We start from the raw sequence: 20,007 nt of genomic DNA on the forward strand, positions 1-20,007 counted from the left end.
AACAAATCAAACTATTTCTCAATTAATCCATGAGATGATGGACAGAAAATTAACCAGCAAATGTTTGTATGGATTAAAGAAGTTTGGAACTGTTGGTCGCAGTTCGGCATTTTCAAACTAAAGATAAAACGTTTTATATATATGAATCAAGTATGTGATAAATTGTACCTTTTACTCCAAAATAATTATTAATTCAGATCCACCTCATCTGAAGTATTTGTGTAGTTAATATCACGCAAATACTTTATTTAACAATACACTCCAAAAATAGCAAATCCCCACATGACAGGCAAAACACACACACACACACACATTGTCTCATGAGCAAATGAAAGACTTGATATTGGACAACATACATATTAGTCAGCGCTCATCATTTCATATCTTTATGTGACAAAAAATACCCCCAAAAATGTGTATAGTTCATAGAATAAACGTACAATTTTGTTATAGATTACTTACAACTATTTTACCCCCCAAAACAGTGTCTGACCGACTGTCGGCCCTGACCGAGTGTCCGACTGTCGGCCCTCACCGAGTGTCTGAGTGTCGGCCCTGACCGAGTGTCCAAGTGTCGGCCCTGACCGAGTGTCTGACCGAGTGTCAGCCCTGACCGAGGGTGGCCCTGACCGAGTGACTGAGTGTCCGAGTGTCAGCCCTGACCGAGGGTGGCCCTGGCCGAGTGACTGAGTGTCCGAGTGTCAGCCCTGACCGAGCGTTGGCCCTGACCGAGTGTCTGACCGAGTGTCAGCCCTAACCGAGCGTTGGCCCTGACCAAGTGACTGAGTGTCCGAGTGTCGGCCCTGACCGAGTGTCTGACCGAGTGTCAGACCTGACCGAGGGTGGCCCTGACCGAGTGTCCGAGTGTTGGCCCTGACCGAGTGTCCGAGTGTTGGCCCTGACCGAGTGTCGGCCCTGACCGAGTGTCCGAGTGTCGGCCCTGACCGAGTGTCGGCGCATCCCTTCGCCTGTCGGACACTGTTGTCTCCTGGATCACAACACCAATGAGTTGAACTCTTGACTCACCTGGAACAAAAGCCTGAAACATCTAATATCTCATCTCCACATTGAACAAGCGACATGTGCATGTCATCATATTCTGATGTGCCATGCTCCCATTCTTCCAGCCCGTAATGAAGAGGCTAATTCACCGCTACAGAGATGATGCTGGAACACAGACATGAACATGAAACGCCAGCTCCTGTGCCAAGCACCAGTAAACAGAAGGTTGTGGGACACGCTGAGGTCCATGCACAGTTGAGACTCTGATGCCCTCATGTGGCCTGTGACGGTAACACCTTCAGACGGGTTGATCCCACACTGCACATCACATGGATGTCTGCTGCTGGAAAAAGAGCACGGCTGTCTGTCTGTCTGTCTGTCTGTCTGTCTGTCTGTCTGTCTGTCTGTCCATAGATAGATAGATAGATAGATAGATAGATAGATAGATAGATAGATAGATAGATAGATAGATAGATTAGAGGTGTAACAATTAATTCGATGAATCGATGAATTGATTGTCAGTCCTATATATTCAACTAAATCGATCTGCTAAAATAAATAAATAGAATGAATCGTTTTGGCTTCACCAATAATCGATATAAATGCATTTAATCGGATGAATCGTGATTCTTACTTATGATTAATGTTTAAATATGTTTAAGAAACTCTCTCCCCTGCCAGCATGTAGTCTATTGAAAAATGGTCAAAATAACTGTGCATTACATTTTTGTATTCAGCATAAAATATTATGCAGGACTTCTTTTTTATAGAATAAATATGTTTAATAAGTAATTCTGTGGTCTGTTTATTTGTTCACCTTTCAGAAGAATAAAGATTGTCTCACTCGCATTATTGCATGTTTATTTCATGGATATAGAATTTTGGTTACAAGTTACTGAATCGAATCGTTACAACAACACAAAAACGTCCTTGAATCGAATCGCCAACTACTGTATCGTTAATCGAATCGAAGTGAAGCCAAAGATTCACACCCCTAATATATATATATATATATATATATATATATATATATATATATATATATATATATATATATATATATACTGTAGGACCACTAGGTGGAGTAAGATGCTGATCATTATGGTGGAAAGACACTAAATTAACCTCCATCCTCACCAAGTGTCAGCCAGTAGGCATTTTCTTCTTCTTCTTCTTCTTCTTCTTCTTCTTCTTCTTCTTCTTCTTCTTCTTCTTCTTCTTCTTCTTCTTCCATTGTATTCATGTTAATGATTTGTTGTCAGAGTTGGTTTCAGGGGATTTACGTTGAAAGCATCCACTTTTGTAACCATGCACTTCTTAAAAACACAACACACTGTGTCTGCACACACGTTGAAGAATGAAACCTTACAATAATAATAATACATTTTATTTGTAATGCACTTTTCATTGTTAAAAACGATCTGGAGGTGCTAAATCACAATCCCAGAGAAATCACTTTCAGTGTTTTGTTGTCGTCAAAACTGTAAGTGTTGGTGTAAACCACAGCAGTGTGATGTTGCTGCTTTTGAAAGAGTCACTCAAATTGTTCATGTGTTTATCATTTATTGTGAAATTATTTAAAGGATTGTGAGGTTTAGGACTTTCATTTCGACATAGAAGTCAGATGTGTTGTCTCTTATTTGGCTTGTGTTTAGACTTTTGACAAAATTAGCCGGATTTCACCACAAGTCTGTAAAAAAGCACCTGAATAAGATGCTTCCATGCAGGTTTGATGAGAATGAAAATGAGGTGAAACATGCATGTTAACCTTCACACCTCACCAAAGCCAACTCATCCCCCTAGATTCAGTCAGTCAGCATGGAGGATCTACTTCATGCATCAAGACGAGTCCCACATAGTTAGAGAAGATGACGCTAGTGATTTGAGTGCATGGACACACATATTTCCAACATATAACCACCACATATTTTTATTTAAACTAATGTATGTATCAGAATGTCTAGACAACTTAAAGCTGTAGTCTACGTTTTGAAAGGTTTGAAACATTATCGGTGTAAATGCAGCGGGTGCCGGTTGGATTTCTCTCTCACCCCGACTGCAGCACGTCCCGATCCTAAACTGCTCGGCGATCGCGCACCACAATCCCCCCCCTGACGCTGCAGCCTCAGCCAAACTCACATGAGAGCCCTGCTCCATAGCTGAACTGCTCAACAAGCGTCTTGTCCGCTCGTAGTTTCAAACGCGGAAGTGAGTCGAGACGAGACGTGAACAGGAGCAGGAGAGTGAGCGAGGATTGGATCGGAACATTTAGCCAATAGTAGCCATGCGGACCGGATGGCTATTATTGGCTAACGTTTGGCTCAAGTGAAAAATCTTAGACTACAGCTTTAACATTTAGTTAGCTTGAGGAAAAAACAAACTGGCTTCAAATAAATACTGTTTGTCCAGTTAGGTTTAGGAAAGAAATCCTCTTCTTTAAACTAATTTTACTTTGAGCACATTTATTGTTGTTCTCATGCTGCTTTTAACTAGTAGAGGATGTTTCCAAGAAAAACATTTTTGAATGGAATATTAACACGCCGAAATAACTCTTGGGGGAGCATATATCCTTTCATTCATTAATAAGTGCATGCTGGTAGAGTCTGAATCTTTTACTGTTGGAACCCCCAAAGGCATATTGGTAGTGACTGTTTTTGCATGGAGTTACTCACCTCAAATCACCTGTAGACATTAGCAGTATGACCATGAAATTACTACGACCAGCTAAAACCACACAGATTCAATTACGGATATGATTGGCGATTACAAAAGGCAGAGACAAGGAGTTTCACCCAAGAGTACAAGATTTATCGTTAAAAAAAAACAATTTTGCTGAAAAACATTAGTTAATTAAAAGTAGTGGTGGGCCGACACTTATCGGGCGATAAAAAAAATATCACCATTAATCTATTCTCAAAGATGGGTTGGGAGCTAGGTCTATACTAAGCAAGCTATGATGACTTTCACTTTCATTTTAGCGTGGATGTGGAGTAGCCCCCATGTATCCCTGACTGCAGACCCACAGACCTCAATGTGGGCGGAGTTAAACGTTAACCCCGCCCACATTTAACCCCGCCCACGGCCCAACTCATTTAATTTGGGCCCAACTCATTTAATACGGTGTCCGAGGAAGGACAAGAAGTGATAATCAGGTGGCAGATTGTTGAGTGCGTAGAGCATATACCACGTACGCAGCGGAACCTGGTTCGATTCCCGGCCAGCAGCTCTTTGCTGCATGTCACATCCCCTCTCTCCCCCGTTTCAAAACATCTATCCACTGTCTAAATAAAGGTGCTTATGCCTAAAAAAGAAACCATAATGAATGTACCTTAATCATTCATTAAATTATGAAAAAATAATATATTTGAATGTGTGTGTTTATCATAATCAAATGTAACTTTCTTAAAAAATTAAAGGGATCACTAATTTTTATTTTTTTTATTTTTATTGAACAACAAATTATTTAACAACAGACAAACATTAACATAAAACAAGCATGCAAACAGTAAAAATGTTAATGAAATACTAAAGTGATTAATGATGATCATAATGACAAAGATGATAATAATGTTAATTTTAATAATAATATGACAAGAATTATGATGTTGATAATGAAAATAATGATGACAATAATGATGATAATGATAATATAATAATGATGATAATAATACTAATAACACCAATAATTATGATAACAATAATAATAACAATAACAACAACAATAATAAAAATAACACTAAGATCTACAACAATCATAATTGATGGACTGGCGTCCTGTCCAGGGTGTACCCTGCCTTCGCCCAATGATAGCTGGGATCGGCTCCAGCAACCCTGAAGGATAAGCAGTAGATGGATGGATGGATGGATAATAATAATTTTGTGGGTGGGTTAGGGGTTGGGGTGGACATGTCTGGTTCTGAATTACGGATCGTATAATATCTGTCTTAGAGGAACATGGCATTGCTTTTCAAATTTTCCTCATCCACACAACGTGAAGAACGTCTCCATATCCTCCTGGTGCTGAAAGGTGATGACAAAATCCTCCTTTGCGTTTTCCGATTGTCCTTCTAGGATGTCCTCAAGTGCCTTTATCTGATTGGCAGGGTCCATTTGGAGAACTGCAGGCTCCATCACCTGCCCACGGAGTAAATGCTGGTGTGTGTTGATCCAGCTCATTGCTCTGTGAATGTCGTTGAGGATTGCGTGCTGAACCTGGTTACAAGACCCACGTTGAAATCAGAAATAAATCCAACATGCAGTCATAACTGCAGTTAAATCACAGCCACTTCATATTTGTAATTTTTTAAGAGGGGAACTGGGCCAAGTCATGATTAATATGAAAAAATAAAAAATATGCATTTTTTTTTTTACAATTACAACGAATAGGTGAAGTTCAGTGTTCAGAATAAGTCATTTTTTCATTATCATTTGCACTTCTTTACTGACTGAAAGGTTCTTAGAAGCATCGCCATCCAATCTTCCTCGTCCAAGGTAACGTCACAGTCCTTAATGGATACACAAAAGCATGAGTGATTGTGTAGGTTTTAATGGTGTGTAATATGTTTGTGTGCAATAAACTTCTAGTACTACCTTTGTGCCTCACTGAGGCATGGCCCTTAATGTGGTTGTCCACTTGATATTTAGAGAATGCACTGTACTTGCAAAACAGACATGACAGGTCACTGCTTTTTGTTGACTTGGGGAGGTCATCCCCACGTATCACTGTAATGTGTCTCTATACATAAAAAAAACTGATTGCATGATTACAGTCACAAAATACTGTCATTAATTTTTTTCTTGTGCTGATTAGTCTCATTAACTTACAGTGCATATATATATATATATATATATATTAGGGGTGTGAATCTTTGGCTTCACTTCGATTCGATTAACGATACAGTAGTTGGCGATTCGATTCAAGGACATTTTTTTGTTGTTGTAACGATTCTATTCTGTAAACCACGATTCGATTCAGTAACTTGTAACCAAAATTCTATATCCATGAAATAAACATGCAATAATGCGAGTGAGACTATCTGTATTCTTCTGAAAGGTGAAAAAATAAACAGACCACAGAATTACTTATTAAACATATTTATTCTATAAAAAAGAAGTCCTGCATAATATTTTATGCTGAATACAAAAATGTAATGCTCAGTTATTTTGAACATTTTTCAATAGACTACATGCTGGCAGGGGAGAGAATGTCTTAAACGTATTAAAGCATTAATCATAAGTAAGAATCACGATTCATTCATCGATTATTGGTGATAATATATATATATATAGCGCCTGGTGGCCGGGCTGGGTACAGTATATATATATATATATATATATATATATATATATATATATATATATATTAGGGCTGTCAAAGTTAACGCGTTAACGCAACATCCTCTTAACGGCGTTAATTTTTTTAACGCGCGATTAACGCTCGGTATTAAAAAAAAAAAAAACGCGCATTGTATGATTTATGGCCGTCGGTGGCACCTGTAGTCTTGATCCAGAGGGAAGGTGCGCGTCCACAGGCAGCGGTGTTTCCCCGCGTCCCATTCATTGTATTCTGGTAGCGTTGCGGCGAATGTCGAGAGACAGCGCGCGAGTTGGCCGCTCCTCAAGTATAAGTCGAATCTACTTTATGCTAATCAGAGGCGCCGGGCTCGACTCGCCGCCTCGGGAACGCTCGCGAACGCTCGCAAAAATATGTTGTTTGAAGGAGAGCGCCTGTCAATCATCCTCTAGTGGCAGCCCACCAAGCGTGCAATACTGGGAAGCGGCGCGTCCACACGCGTTTAAAATCGATTTGTGAACGGCAAATTCACCTTCAAAAGACTGCCGGATGGTTCAGTCGATAAGACCAAAGTCATCTGCGCGTACTGTGGGTATGAAATGAGCTACCATAGAAGTATGTCCAGTCTGAGATATCACTTGCAAGCCAATGCACTTATATCCTAACTGTACTTATGTCCTGTTACACTATCTCCTGTGACATGTTCACTTTAATTGTTTGTGATATATTCTTATAACCCTGTTTTGATCCCATGTTTTGGTAAGGGGATATTTGAAGTGTTAAATAAACATTTTCATAAATCAAGTATATTTGCCCTTATGTTGTTAAAAGTATTAAGAATATGAAAAAAATTCATTAAAGTACATTTAGAAGAAAAAAAAATTTGCTAAAAAAAATGCGATTAATTTGCGATTAATCGCGAGTTAACTATGGACAAAATGCGATTAATCGCGATTAAAAAAATCAATCTTTTGACAGCCCTAATATATATATATATATATATATATATATATATATATATATATATATATATATACACTCAACAAAAATATAAACGCAACACTTTTGTTTTTGCTCCCATTTTTCATGAGATGGACTTAAAGATCTAAAATTCATTCCAGATACACAATATTACCATTTCTCTCAAACATTGTTCACAAATCTGTCTAAATGTGTGATAGTGAGCACTTCTGCTTTGCTGAGATAATCCATCCCACCTCACAGGTGTGCCACATCAAGATGCTGATCTAACATCATGATTAGTGCACAGGTGTACCTTATACTGCCCACAATAAAAGGCCACTCTGAAATGTGCAGTTTTGTCTCACAGCAAAATGCCACAGATGCCACAAGCATTGAGGGAGCGTGCAATTGGCATGCTGACAGCAGGAATGTCAACCAGATCTGTTGCTCGTGCATTGAATGTTAATTTCTCCACCATAAGCCGTCTCCAAAGGCGTTTCAGAGAATATGGCAGTACATCCAACTGGCCTCACAACCGCAGACCACGTGTAACCACACCAGCCCAGGACCTCCACATCCAGCAGGTTCACCTCCAAGATCGTCTGAGACCAGCCACTCACACAGCTGCTGAAACAATTGGTTTGCATAACCAAACAATTTCTGCACAAACTGTCAGAAACCGTCTCAGGGAAGCTCAACTGCATGCTCGTCGTCCTCATCGGGGTCTTGACCTGACTCCAGCTCGTCGCCGTAACAGACTTGAGTGGGCAAATGCTCACATTCGATGGCGTCTGGCACATTGGAGAGGTGTTCTCTTCACGGATGAATCTCGGTTTACATTTTTCAGGGCAGATGGCAGACAGCGTGTGTGGCGTCGTGTGGGTGAGCGCTTTGCTGATGTCAATGTTGTGGATCGAGTGGCCCATGGTGGTGGTGGGGTTATGGTATGGGCAGGCATCTGTTATGGACGAAGAACGCAGGTGCATTTTATTGATGGCATTTTGAATGCACAGAGATACCGTGATGAGATCCTGAGGCCCATTGTTGTGCCATACATCCATGAACATCACCTCATGTTTCAGCAAGATAATGCACGGCCCCATGTTGCAAGGATCTGTACACAATTCTTGGAAGCTGAAAATGTCCCAGTTCTTGCATGGCCAGCATACTCACCGGACATGTCACCCATTGAGCATATTTGGGATGTGCTTGACCGGCGTATACGACAGCATGTACCAGTTCCCACTAATATCCAGCAACTTCGCACAGCCATTGAAGAGGAGTGGACCAACATTCCACAGGCCACAATTGACAATCTGATAAACTCTATGCGAAGAAGATGTGTTGCACTGCATGAGGCAAATGGTGGTCACACCAGATACTGACTGGTTCTGAGTCCCCAGACCCCCAATAAAGCAAAAAAATGCACATTTCAGGGTGGCCTTTTATTGTGGACAGTCTAAGGCACACCTGTGCACTAATCATGATGTCAGATCAGCATCTTGATGTGGCACACCTGTGAGGTGGGATGGATTATCTCAGCAAAGCAGAAGTGCTCACTATCACACATTTAGACTGATTTGTGAACAATGTTTGAGAGAAATGGTAATATTGTGTATCTGGAATGAATTTTAGATCTTTAAGTCCATCTCATGAAAAATGGGAGCAAAAACAAAAGTGTTGCGTTTATATTTTTGTTGAGTGTATATATATATACAGTATATATATATATATATATATATATATATATATATATATATATATATATATACATACAGTATATGCCACCCAGCCCATAGTGGCATGTATATACTGTATGTATATATATATATATACAGTATATGCCACCCAGCCCGTAGTGGCATGTATATACTGTATGTATATATATATATATATATATACATACAGTATATGCCACCCAGCCCGGCCACCATCGGGGCGACTGTGGCTCAGCTGGTAGAGCGGGTTGGCCAATGTTCGGAGGGTCGGCGGTTCGATCCCCGCCCTTGTCACTGTGTCATGGTCGTTGTGTCCTTGAGCAAAACACTTCACCCAGCTTGCCTCGTGTGAATGTGTATGACTGCTGTATGTTTGAGGTGGTGGTGGGAGGGGCCGTAGGCGCAAAATGGTAGCCACGCTTCCGTCAGTCTGCCCCAGGGCAGCTGTGGCTACTATCGTAGTTTACCACTGTATGACTGTGTGTGAATGAATGGATCCCGGAACCCTGTCAGAGCGCTTTGTGTCTTGAAAAGCGCCATATAAATCCAATCCATTATACATATATGTATATATATATATATATCCAGGCTTCCTCCGGGCTGGGTCACTCCTCTTCTTCCTCGTTTATACATGGGGGCTTTTGAACCATTCTTAGTCTGGCCCGTCGCCTGAGACCAATTTGCCATGGGAAACCCTAGCAGGAGCACAAAGCTCCAGACAACACAGCCCTCAGGGTCATAGGGACACATAAACCTCTCCACCGCGGTAAGGTGATGGTTCGCGCAGAGGTTTTTTTTTTTTCTTTTTTAGGGAAACCGGAGCTCCCGGAGGAAACCCCACATGGACAAGGGGGGAATATATCATATAAATTGTGGGCCAAATTGGTTTGTTCGAGTAGTGGGGGAAACCGGAGCTCCTGGAGGAAAACCCACACGACACAGTACAATTAACTTTTTCTTCTGGATCTGGCTCTGAGCCTCGTCCAGCTGGGACCTCAAGGAGCTTTCTGTGGTCTTCAACTCCTCTTCATTTTCTTGGAGAGCCTGTCTGAGGCTCTCAGTGGCCTGAAGGAGAGATGACTTCTCCTCCTGATCACTCTTGAGCTGAGCCTGACAGGAATATTTGTCTTTCAGGTTCTGCTTCTCCAGGGAGGCTCTCTCCTGCCACCATGCCAGGTGGTCACTCGCCAACTGTTCTTACATTTACATTTAGGTCATTTAGCAGACGCTTTTGTCCAAAGCGACTTACAATAAGTACATTTGTCAAAAGAAGGAAACAAAGAAACTACAACGTATCATTGCTGATAAAGTAAGAGCTAAAAATAGAACAAGTGTTAGGTCCTCATCTGAGTAAACTAGTACTTCAAGAGCAACAGTGCTGCGATCAGAGTGCTATAGGTAAGGTTTTTTTTTCGGAAAATGGCAAATGACTCTGCTGTCCTGACATTCGTCGGGAGTTCGTTCCACCACTGAGGGGCCAGAACAGAGAAGAGTCTGGACTTTGCTGAGCGACATTTGTTTGATTTCAGCGATGGTGGTACCAGCCGGCCAGCTGAAGTAGAGGAGCGAAGTGCTCGCTTCGGGGCATGAGGTTTGACCAGTGTTTGAAGGTAGACGGGTGCCGTTCCATTGATGGCCCTGAAGGCCAGTGTCATCGTCTTGAATTGGATGCGTGCTGCAACAGGGAGCCAGTGGAGGTCACGGAGGAGGGGGGTCACATGGGAGAATTTGGGTAGATTGAAGATAAGGCGTGCTGCAGCGTTCTGGATACGCTGCAGCACGCATGGTTTAATCGCAGAGGCCGGGAGTCCGGCCAGGAGAGAGTTGCAGTAGTCAAGGCGGGAGATGACCAGTGCCTGGACCAAGAGTTGCGTTGCATCCTTTGTGAGGAAGGTCCGAATCCTGCGGATATTGTAGAGGGCAAATCTGCAGGATCGGGCCACAGCAGTGATGTTGGGGGTGCAGGATAGTTGGTCATCGAGGAGTACACCCAGGTTCCTCGCAGTTGACGACGGCAATACTGTGATGCCCTCGACAGTGACCGACAGGTCCATGCGAGGGCAGTCTTTCCCTGGGATGAAGAGGAGTTCTGTTTTATTCAGGTTAAGCTTGAGGTGATGTGCAGTTGTCCAGACAGAGATGTCAGCCAGACAGTCCGAGATGCGAGTTGCAATGTGAGTGTCAGAGGACGGGGGAAAAGAGAGGAACAGCTGGGTGTCATCTGCGTAGCAATGGTAGGAGAATCCATACGATGTGATAACAGAACCTAGTGATCTGGTGTATAGTGAGAACAGAAGCGGTCCTAATACTGAGCCTTGAGGGACACCCGTGTCCAGAGAACAGGGTTTGGACATAGAGCTATTCCATGTGACCTGAAAGGTGCGATTTGTCAGGTATGATGTAAACCAGGTGAGAGCAGAGTCAGTTATGCCAAGTTCAGCCAGAGTGGAGAGGAGGATTTGGTGGTTGACTGTGTCGAATGCAGCAGATAGGTCGAGGAGAATGAGAACGGAGGAGTGGGATGAGGCTCTGGCGTCTCGCAGGGACTCGGTCACTATGAGGAGGGCCGTCTCAGTGGAGTGAGCAGTCCTGAATCCTGATTGATTAGGGTCTAGGAGGTTGTTCTGCGAGAGATAGGATGACAGTTGGTTGTAGGCGGCACGTTCCAAGGTTTTAGAGAGGAATGAAAGAAGAGATACATGTCTGTAGCTTTGGATGTCAGTAGCGTCTAGGGTGGGTTTTTTAAGGAGAGGCTTCACGGTAGCTGTCTTAAAATCCCCCTGAATGACACCTGAGGTGAGGGAGGAGTTGATCAGGGTGGTGAGGAATGGCAAGATGTCGTGTGAGATGTCCTGGAGAAGAGAGGAGGGAATCGGGTCGAGGGAGCAGGTGGTGGCACGGTTAGATGTAACAAGTGCGTGAACGTCTTCAGAGGTGAGGGGGGTAAAGCTGGTAAGACCATCCGAGTTGAGAGTTGGGGGAGATGTCTTCTGGGAGGGAATAGGCGTGAATGAGGAGCTGATGTCATTTACTTTCTTGGTAAAGTAAGTTGCAAAGTCATCGGCAGTAAGGGAGGACGGGGGGGGGGGGGGGGGGATAGGAGGGGTGAGGAGGGAGGAGAACACGGAGAAGAGTTTCCTGGGGTTGGAGGCAGAAGAGTTGATCTTTGCCAGGTAGAAGGCAGATTTAGCTGCCGAAACAGTTGAGGTGAAGTCAGAGAGGAGGTGGTGGTAGTGAGCAAGGTCCTCGTGCTGGCCCGATTTCTTCCATTTTCTCTCTGACGCTCGCAACAATGATCTGTTGGTTCGCAGAGGTTCAGACAGCCAGGGAGGGGAGGGAGATGATCGCGCAGGTCGTGAGATTGGGGGACAGAGAGTGTCCAAAGAAGAGGAGAGTGAGGACATCAGGATGGAGGAGGCTTCCTCAGTAGGCATTAAGGAGAACTGTTCTGAGGATGGTAGCGAGGAGATAACAGTTGAGGAGAGAGCGGAGGGAGTGAGGGATTTCAGGTTGTGGCGGCTGGTAACCATTCGTGGCGTAGAGGGGAGGGATGTGGTGGGCTCCATGGGGAGGGAGAAAGTCACAAAGTGGTGGTCGGACACGGTGAGCGGGGTAACAGAGAGTGCCGAGATGCCACAGGATCTTGTGAAGACAAGGTCAAGTTGGTTCCCGGCCCGGTGAGTTGGTGGAGAGTGTAAGGTCAAATGCGGAAAAAAGGCAATGAATTCAGATGAGTGCAGCTTTCCCGAGTGGATGTTGAAGTCACCGAGGACGACGAGTGGTGTGCCATCATCAGGGGAGCAGCTCAGGAGGGCATCCATCTCATCCAAAAAGTCACAGAGAGGACCGGGTGGGCGATAGATCACTATGATGTTGAGTTTGAAAGGAAGGGTGACAGAGACGGCGTGGAATTCAAGTGTAGATCGGGGTAGGTGGTCCAGAGGAAGGACCTGGTAGGACCATTTGGGTGAGATGAGGAGTCCAGTTCCTCCTCCTCGCCCTGTTCGTCTTGGGGAGTGTGAAAACGAGTAGGCAGTTGAAAGGGCAGCTGGAGTGGCAGTGTTTTCTGGGGTGATCCAGGTCTCCGTGAGGGCCAGGAAGTGGAGAGACTGCAGGGAAGCATAGGCTGAAATGGTGTCCGCCTTCTTGACTGCAGACTGGCAGTTCCACAGCCCCCCTAGTAATTCAAGTTCCTTACCGGTGGAGAATGGTGGGTAGCAGAGATTGGATGGGTTACAGCCTCGAGTGAAGGGTCTTCGGTAAAATCTTCTCCAGTGTGATGTCCTGACTGGGATAAGACACATGGCTGCGAGGGGGGGAGATGTTATGCCTACCTCAGTGGGCTTCCTCGATGGACTCCCACAGGTAGACTCCCTTGTCTTCGTTCTGATGGCCAGACGCTGCAGCTGACGCTGTAGTGACAGCCTTTTAAGTGCTCAGTTTACCGCAAGTACTGAGTGTGACCCCTCCCTCCAATCAAGTCTATTCACTACAGCTGAGCTGGCTGATTACTCACTTAGCATAGACAGTTTCACTAGAATTTCAACAACAAGCTATCAACACAAGACTAAATGTTACAACTAGCTTTACTCACACAATGCCTAAACCCTAATCTACAATTAGTTTCTGACTTACCAACAAGAGACAAAGCAGCTTCCTTCCTTTCTCCAGACAAAATGTGGTTTGAAGGAGATTCACTGGCAGTCCTTTAAGTTCTGAGTGTGACCCCTCCCTCCAATCAAGTCTATTCACTACAGCTGAGCTGGCTCAAACTAGTTGATTACTCACTTAGCAGAGACAGTTTCACTAGAATTTCAACAACAAGCTATCAACACAAGACTAAATGTTACAACTAGCTTTACTCACACAATGCCTAAACCCAAATCTACAATTAGTTTCTGACTTACCAACAAGAGACAAAGCAGCTTCCTTCCTTTCTCCAGACAAAATGTGGTTTGAAGGAGATTCACTGGCAGTCCTTTAAGTTCTGAGTGTGACCCCTCCCTCCAATCAAGTCTATTCACTACAGCTGAGCTGGCTCAAACTAGTTGATTACTCACTTAGCATAGACAGTTTCACTAGAATTTCAACAACAAGCTATCAACACAAGACTAAATGTTACAACTAGCTTTACTCACACAATGCCTAAACCCAAATCTACAATTAGTTTCTGACTTACCAACAAGAGACAAAGCAGCTTCCTTCCTTTCTCCAGAAACTTCTTCAAAGTTTTTCTGAAGAGCAGCCACAAGGTTGTTGTGATCTTCGTCCTGCATCTTCAGCTGGGCCACATGGTTGTTCTGGGATTGTTCCAGCTGTTGGAGAAGCAATGACTTCTCCTGAAAGCGGAGACTCTGAGTTTCAAGCAGATCTTTGGATTCTTTCAGATCTGCTGTTATCCTGCTGGTCTCCACTTTCTGCTGCTCCAGCTGGGCTTGATGGATCTTTGTAGCCTCCTCCTGTTGTGTTTGAAGAGAGGCTACAATCTTCAGCTGGGCGTGGTACTTGTCCTGTGCTTCTTTCAGTGTTGCAGTGAGGGATGACTTCTCCTCCTGACACTACAGCTGCAGCTCTTCTGACTTTTTTAGGTCCGCTGCAATCCTGCTGGTCTCTGCTGCCTGTACATCAATCTGGAATGAGAAGGAGGATCTCTCCTCGATCGCCTGGAGACCTTCTGTCCTTAGCTTATGCACTGCTTTCAGCAGATCAGCAAAGAGCTGACCAATAGCCTCTGTGTGTTCACTGGCCGTACAGTAGTCTCTGACAGACTCCATGTCCTCTTCACTGGGGCTTTTTGGTTGACTTTGTGCCTCTTTCAGGGCCTCTGCCAACCGGCAGGCCTCTGTCTGGCATCTCTCCAGTGTCTTCTTCATCTCAATCTCCTCTTGTTGCAGAGAAGAAATGACGCCGACGTGGAAAAGATGGCATTGGCCGGCCTCTTCCAGCCAGTCTGTGAGGAACGATGTCTCCTGCTGCCAGAGGACATGTTCGGAGTTCAGCTCCTGCTCCGCTTTCTGCAGAACATACGTGAGATTTTTGATGTTCTCCTCATGGTCGGTGATGATTCCCTGAGCTGTATTCAGCTTGGCTTTTAAGTCACTTATCTCCATTTGCATCTGTCTGTCATTGTTGTAATCTTGGTACTTATGAAGCACATGCTGCAGCACAACTTCATCGACTTCAAGAAGAACTCTCCCTTCTGTTTTGCTGAAGATGAGTCTTGCGTTGTCGTCCAAAGATAGTATTTGTTCCTCCAATGAACTGTGATAGAAGCTCATTGGGGTGTCACGTTCAATATCTTCCATCTCTGTGTCACACTGAACCTCGGTGTCCTTGTTCTGGTAGTTGCTCTGTGCACTTTCCATCAACACAACTTTGTCTCTGAAGTAAATTGGCTTCTGACTGTAAGTTGTATAAAAAACAACGTGGGCACTTCTACTTATAGACGTCCTCCGTGAGGAGGGTGACGGTGAGGAGGGTGACGTGAGGAGGGTGACGATGAGGAGGGTGACGATGAGGAGGGTGACGGTGAGGAAGGTGACGGTGAGGAGGGAGACGGTGAGGAGGGTGACGTGAGAAGGGAGACGGTGAGGAGGGTGACGGTGAGGGAAGAAAATTGACAAATTGTTTACCCGTACACAAATCAGATGGAAAGTGTGAAGTTGTTAATTTGCAGACGACACTACCCACTGTCATCAGCCTGACTACAAAAAGGAAATTAAAAGGGAACAAGCTACTCCTCAGTGTCAGTAAAACCAATGAGCTGAGTTTTAGACACACACCCTTTCTACAGCAATAGAGCTGAGTTCAAGTGAGCAGTTTTACATTTCTAGGTATCAGCATCACAAACAAACATGGTCATCACACATTATGTTCATAAACAGCTGTATTTCTAAAGGAACCATTTGAAGGTTAAGTTTTCCAGTGGAGGAAGAAAGAAAGCGTTCGGACTGGAAACATTACAACCTATCATGGGATGTTCACAGTCCAGGACAGGAGGGCTCTACAAACCATGAGAACATCACTGGTACCATCTACCAGCATCAGTGATATTGGTGACGAGAGGTGGCTGCGAAAAAAAAAAAAAAGGATATAAGAGTTTAACTCAATTGTTTACACACTCAGCTTGCAGTTCTAAATCACAAATATTTTTCAAACACTACACACCATTCTCATTTTGCCCAGTCTGTACGAATACAATCTCTTGTATTCACATGGATTGGCCTGCAATTCAAACTGCCAAGTTGAAATGTCCTACTATCCGTCTCAAACACATGCTGTTCAAATTAGCAATCAAACTTCGGCAATGAAAGGGCCACAGATGAGCTGCTCTGTATTGGAGCAATGGATGCCAACACACATACCTTCTTTGTAGTGGATTCAAGTCCTCAACAACATTAATCTGCTTTTAATACCAAGTATATTGTATAGTCATTGAAAAAACAACACATAAAAACAATTAATTTTTTCCACTTTTTACTTCAAAAATATGAATTACAAAATAAATATATGCAATCATTTGACTGAAAGAGAAGGAACAGAATTACTAATTTATTCACATTATTTTTAATAGCATCATGCTAAATCAAAGCCAACATTTCAGCTTATGCTTTCATCGAGGGCCAAACAGGAATATTGGGTTGAAAACCACGTTTCATTCATTTTTAAACGTCAGTAAAAATGCCCCGGGCAGTCATCTGTATCGCCTGTATTGTTCCATGTGTTTTACACATCGAGGCACAATCTTGTTAAATAAAAACACACAAATCCAGTCAAGAGAAACTATACTATATACTTATAAAAGGTAGCTGGATGACGTTTTCACGCATTCATAGAGAAATTTCACAGACATTCCACATGAAATAGGACCTATTATGCTTTTCTGCCTTTCCCACCTCCTTTATATCATTTTTCTACTTCACTCTTCACTCGTCTCCAAAGTTGCGATGCCTAAAGTCTCAATTGAAATATTGCCCTTTCTTGCATAAAATTGATTTCACCAAGTTACAAATCTACATATCTGCCCAGCCGCCAGTTTGATTCACCCTCAAACAAAGCTAGTGAAAGCGGAGCTGACCTGGCTATTTGGGAGGGAGGGGCAGGAGCGCAAGTTTCAGAGAGAGGGTGAGAAGAGCTGCTACACCACAGCCAAATAATAAACATGTTCTATTAGGAACCTGAATTACAAGTATGAATCAGATGAAAGAACATAATCGTCCTCTTTAAATTACCTCCATACATATTAAAGTCCCAGTCAGCAACATTTGTTTGATCATATTCACTGAAGCCGACACTATGCTCCGATAGAACAACATAAATCATCTGGTTTTAGGAAAAAAAGAGCACCTCTACGTGCACGTAGAGCCTGTTGTTAGTTTTGCAAAAATCGACATTGCCCACACTGTAACAAATTTCACTGTAAAATAACAGTAAATTACTGGCAGCAGGGACGCCAGTAATTTACTGTTATTTTTTACAATGCAACTACTGTTATTTACTTTAACAGTATATTACAGCACATGACAGTAGGATAACTGGGTTATGGTAATTTTACAGCGCATCTACCATTATTTATTTAACGGTATATTACCGTATATTGGATTACAGTACATGACAGTAGGATAACTCTGGGTTGTGGTTATTTTACAGTATATGCCAGTGTGTTATAAAATCTGCTATTTTTTCACCAATTTAAAAACAAAGTATGCAGGGCTTCTCCAATACCCAGCCCTACCACATTCATCCAGACAGACAGTCAACATCCAAAAGTCCTACAATAAACACACAGCTTGACTTTTCTTGTATTTTACTTGTCTTCTAGTGCTTAGAGCGGATCATAAACACATTCAGCAACAACATGCAGTTATCACTGTTCATCTGTGTGTGCTAACTGAAGAAAAGTAGCAGGAAAAGCTGAGGACACGGACCTCTCACTTGAATAAAAATGCAGACTATAAGTAATACGTTCGGGAACCCTGGTATAGAACACAAGAGAATATACATTCCATAACATTGCTGTAGTTTATTACAAACAAACAAGTATTTTGCATGTGAACAATGAAAAGTGAATGTGGAGTACTTGACTGGTCTCGTCAGTCACCGATGATGAGTGCCTGGAAAAAAAAAAAAAAAGGAATATATAAAATTAGCAACACAACGTACCTGGTCAAATTTAAAAATAATAGACTAATGGAGGGATTGTAGGTCCTTACTCTGTCCCTTTGGAAAGTCCTCTCGTCCCTTCACGTTTGTGGTTGCACAGTCAGTTCTATAAAAGCACAAGTTAACACAAGTGAGTTATATCTTCACAAAATTGCCGATTAACTTTAATAACAGAACAATCTCTAAGATGTCATTTCAACAAATGCCTGTTCAAGTTAAACTCTCGCCAATAAGCAACCTAGACTTTTTTGTGAATGTATACGAGTCAAACCTTCATGTAAATGCATAATTACGACGAAAGAGTCACTTTTAAGATTTACCGTTTCGTTTTGTGCAAAGGCCCTCTTATGCTAGTGTGGCAGGTCGAGGGTTGCTCTGCTCCACGCCCACTCAATCAGCACCACCGGTGCTTGATTGCGCATTGGTGCCACCTGTTGAATTACTGCGCTCCCTCGGGGCGCACTCTCTCTCTGGCGTTCACCTGGAAGGGCTCTGTTTGGCGTGCTCCGTTGGTTTGCCGTGCTCCGGTTTGCTTGGCGTGCTCCGGTTTGCTTGGTGTGTTTGGCGTGTTTCCTATGTGGTCATTCTCAAGGTAAGCGTGGGTGCTGCTACTTCATGCAACTTTATGGCACAGTATGGTGTGATAGCTGCCGGGATGTGTCACTTTCAGTGTCGTTGGCCATGCTGGTTGGGTTGCAGCATTGTGAGGAGTTGGCGTCTGCTCTCTGTTGTCACTGCAGACTGACTGGTTCTGGGGTGCTCAAGCTCTCTTCGTTCGGGTAAGTGTGCTCCCTTATTAATCTCTGTTGGCTGTAGTAGCCTTATGCTAAAAGCTGTTTGCCCTCTGCTCTCTGTCCTGCTGTAGCTGTTGAAGCCACAGCGGTTCCTCTGTTTCTCCTCCTGCACTCTGTGTGAGGCTGCACTGCACTGCCAGTGACGTGCACCACAGCGGCTATCCAAACGTAAACCATTCACGGCCTCCAGCCCTGGTGCAGTCGCTCCGTCTTCTGCTCCGTCTTCTGCTCCGTCTTCGACGACGTCCTTTTCTCACAGTCCACTGTGAGCTCCCGTTGCGGCTGTTGTCCAGGCAGCGCCGGATTCTCATCCTCACCACAACTTTTGTTTTGATTAATTTAGTTTGTTTATTTGTCTGGGTTAATTATTTAATTTGCTACTTATTTGGGTTTGTTTATGGTTTGAATTATTTTGTTTTTTTTTATTAGTTTCTTTGTGGGTTCGGGTCTTTGTGGGCCAGCTGTTTAAAACATTTTTTTTGTTTCTTGATAAATTTATTTCCTTTCTGAGTTAACAGTCTATCTTTAATTTGATTATTTAGTTACTTAGCTGTGGGGTTGTCAGTATAGCCGGGCCTATCACTACGCCTGGTCCCACCCACAGCTGAATTGTTGTTTCTTTTCAAGTAAATTTGATTATTTGTATTTAGGTTAAAATATTTATCTTTTCTGTTGGTGTGCGTGGGTGTGAGTGTTGTGTGTGTGGTTTAGTATAGGCCTTCTGTTTTAATCTTTGCTGCCTGTACAGTCGAACCTTTGAGTGTCCCTCCGCATAATTTTGTTTTCTTTTCTTTTCAGGACAGGAGTTGGTGCAGTGTGCGGCAGACTTCCCTGGTGGTGGTCCCATCTCACATCCCTTAATTTGTTTTGCTGTGGCACGTGGTGATTTGGTTTGTAGTATTTCTTTTTGTGGTTTGATTTGCTTTAGTCTGCCCGCCCCACTAACGTTAATCCTGTTCCTGTTTTGTTTAGTTTGTTTACTGCGATATAGCCGACACTCAGGTTGTAAAAGACATATGTGCTCATTTTTACCCTAGTAAATTATTGTTAAATAAAAACAATTGTATTTTTGGAA

General features: G+C 43.2%; 1 long non-coding RNA gene across 1 annotated transcript; it reads left to right on the plus strand.

Annotated features, from left to right (window-relative positions):
* The first annotated feature begins 18,821 nt into the window (after nucleotides 1-18,821).
* On the plus strand, nucleotides 18,822-20,007 carry LOC311020779. Its single transcript, XR_014597937.1, has 2 exons — nucleotides 18,822-18,917; nucleotides 19,731-20,007. It is a non-coding gene; the product is annotated as an uncharacterized lncRNA (long non-coding RNA).

Source organism: Eutrigla gurnardus, assembly GCF_963514095.1.
Source record: "Eutrigla gurnardus genome assembly, chromosome: 11".
NCBI classification, from domain to species: domain Eukaryota; kingdom Metazoa; phylum Chordata; class Actinopteri; order Perciformes; family Triglidae; genus Eutrigla; species Eutrigla gurnardus.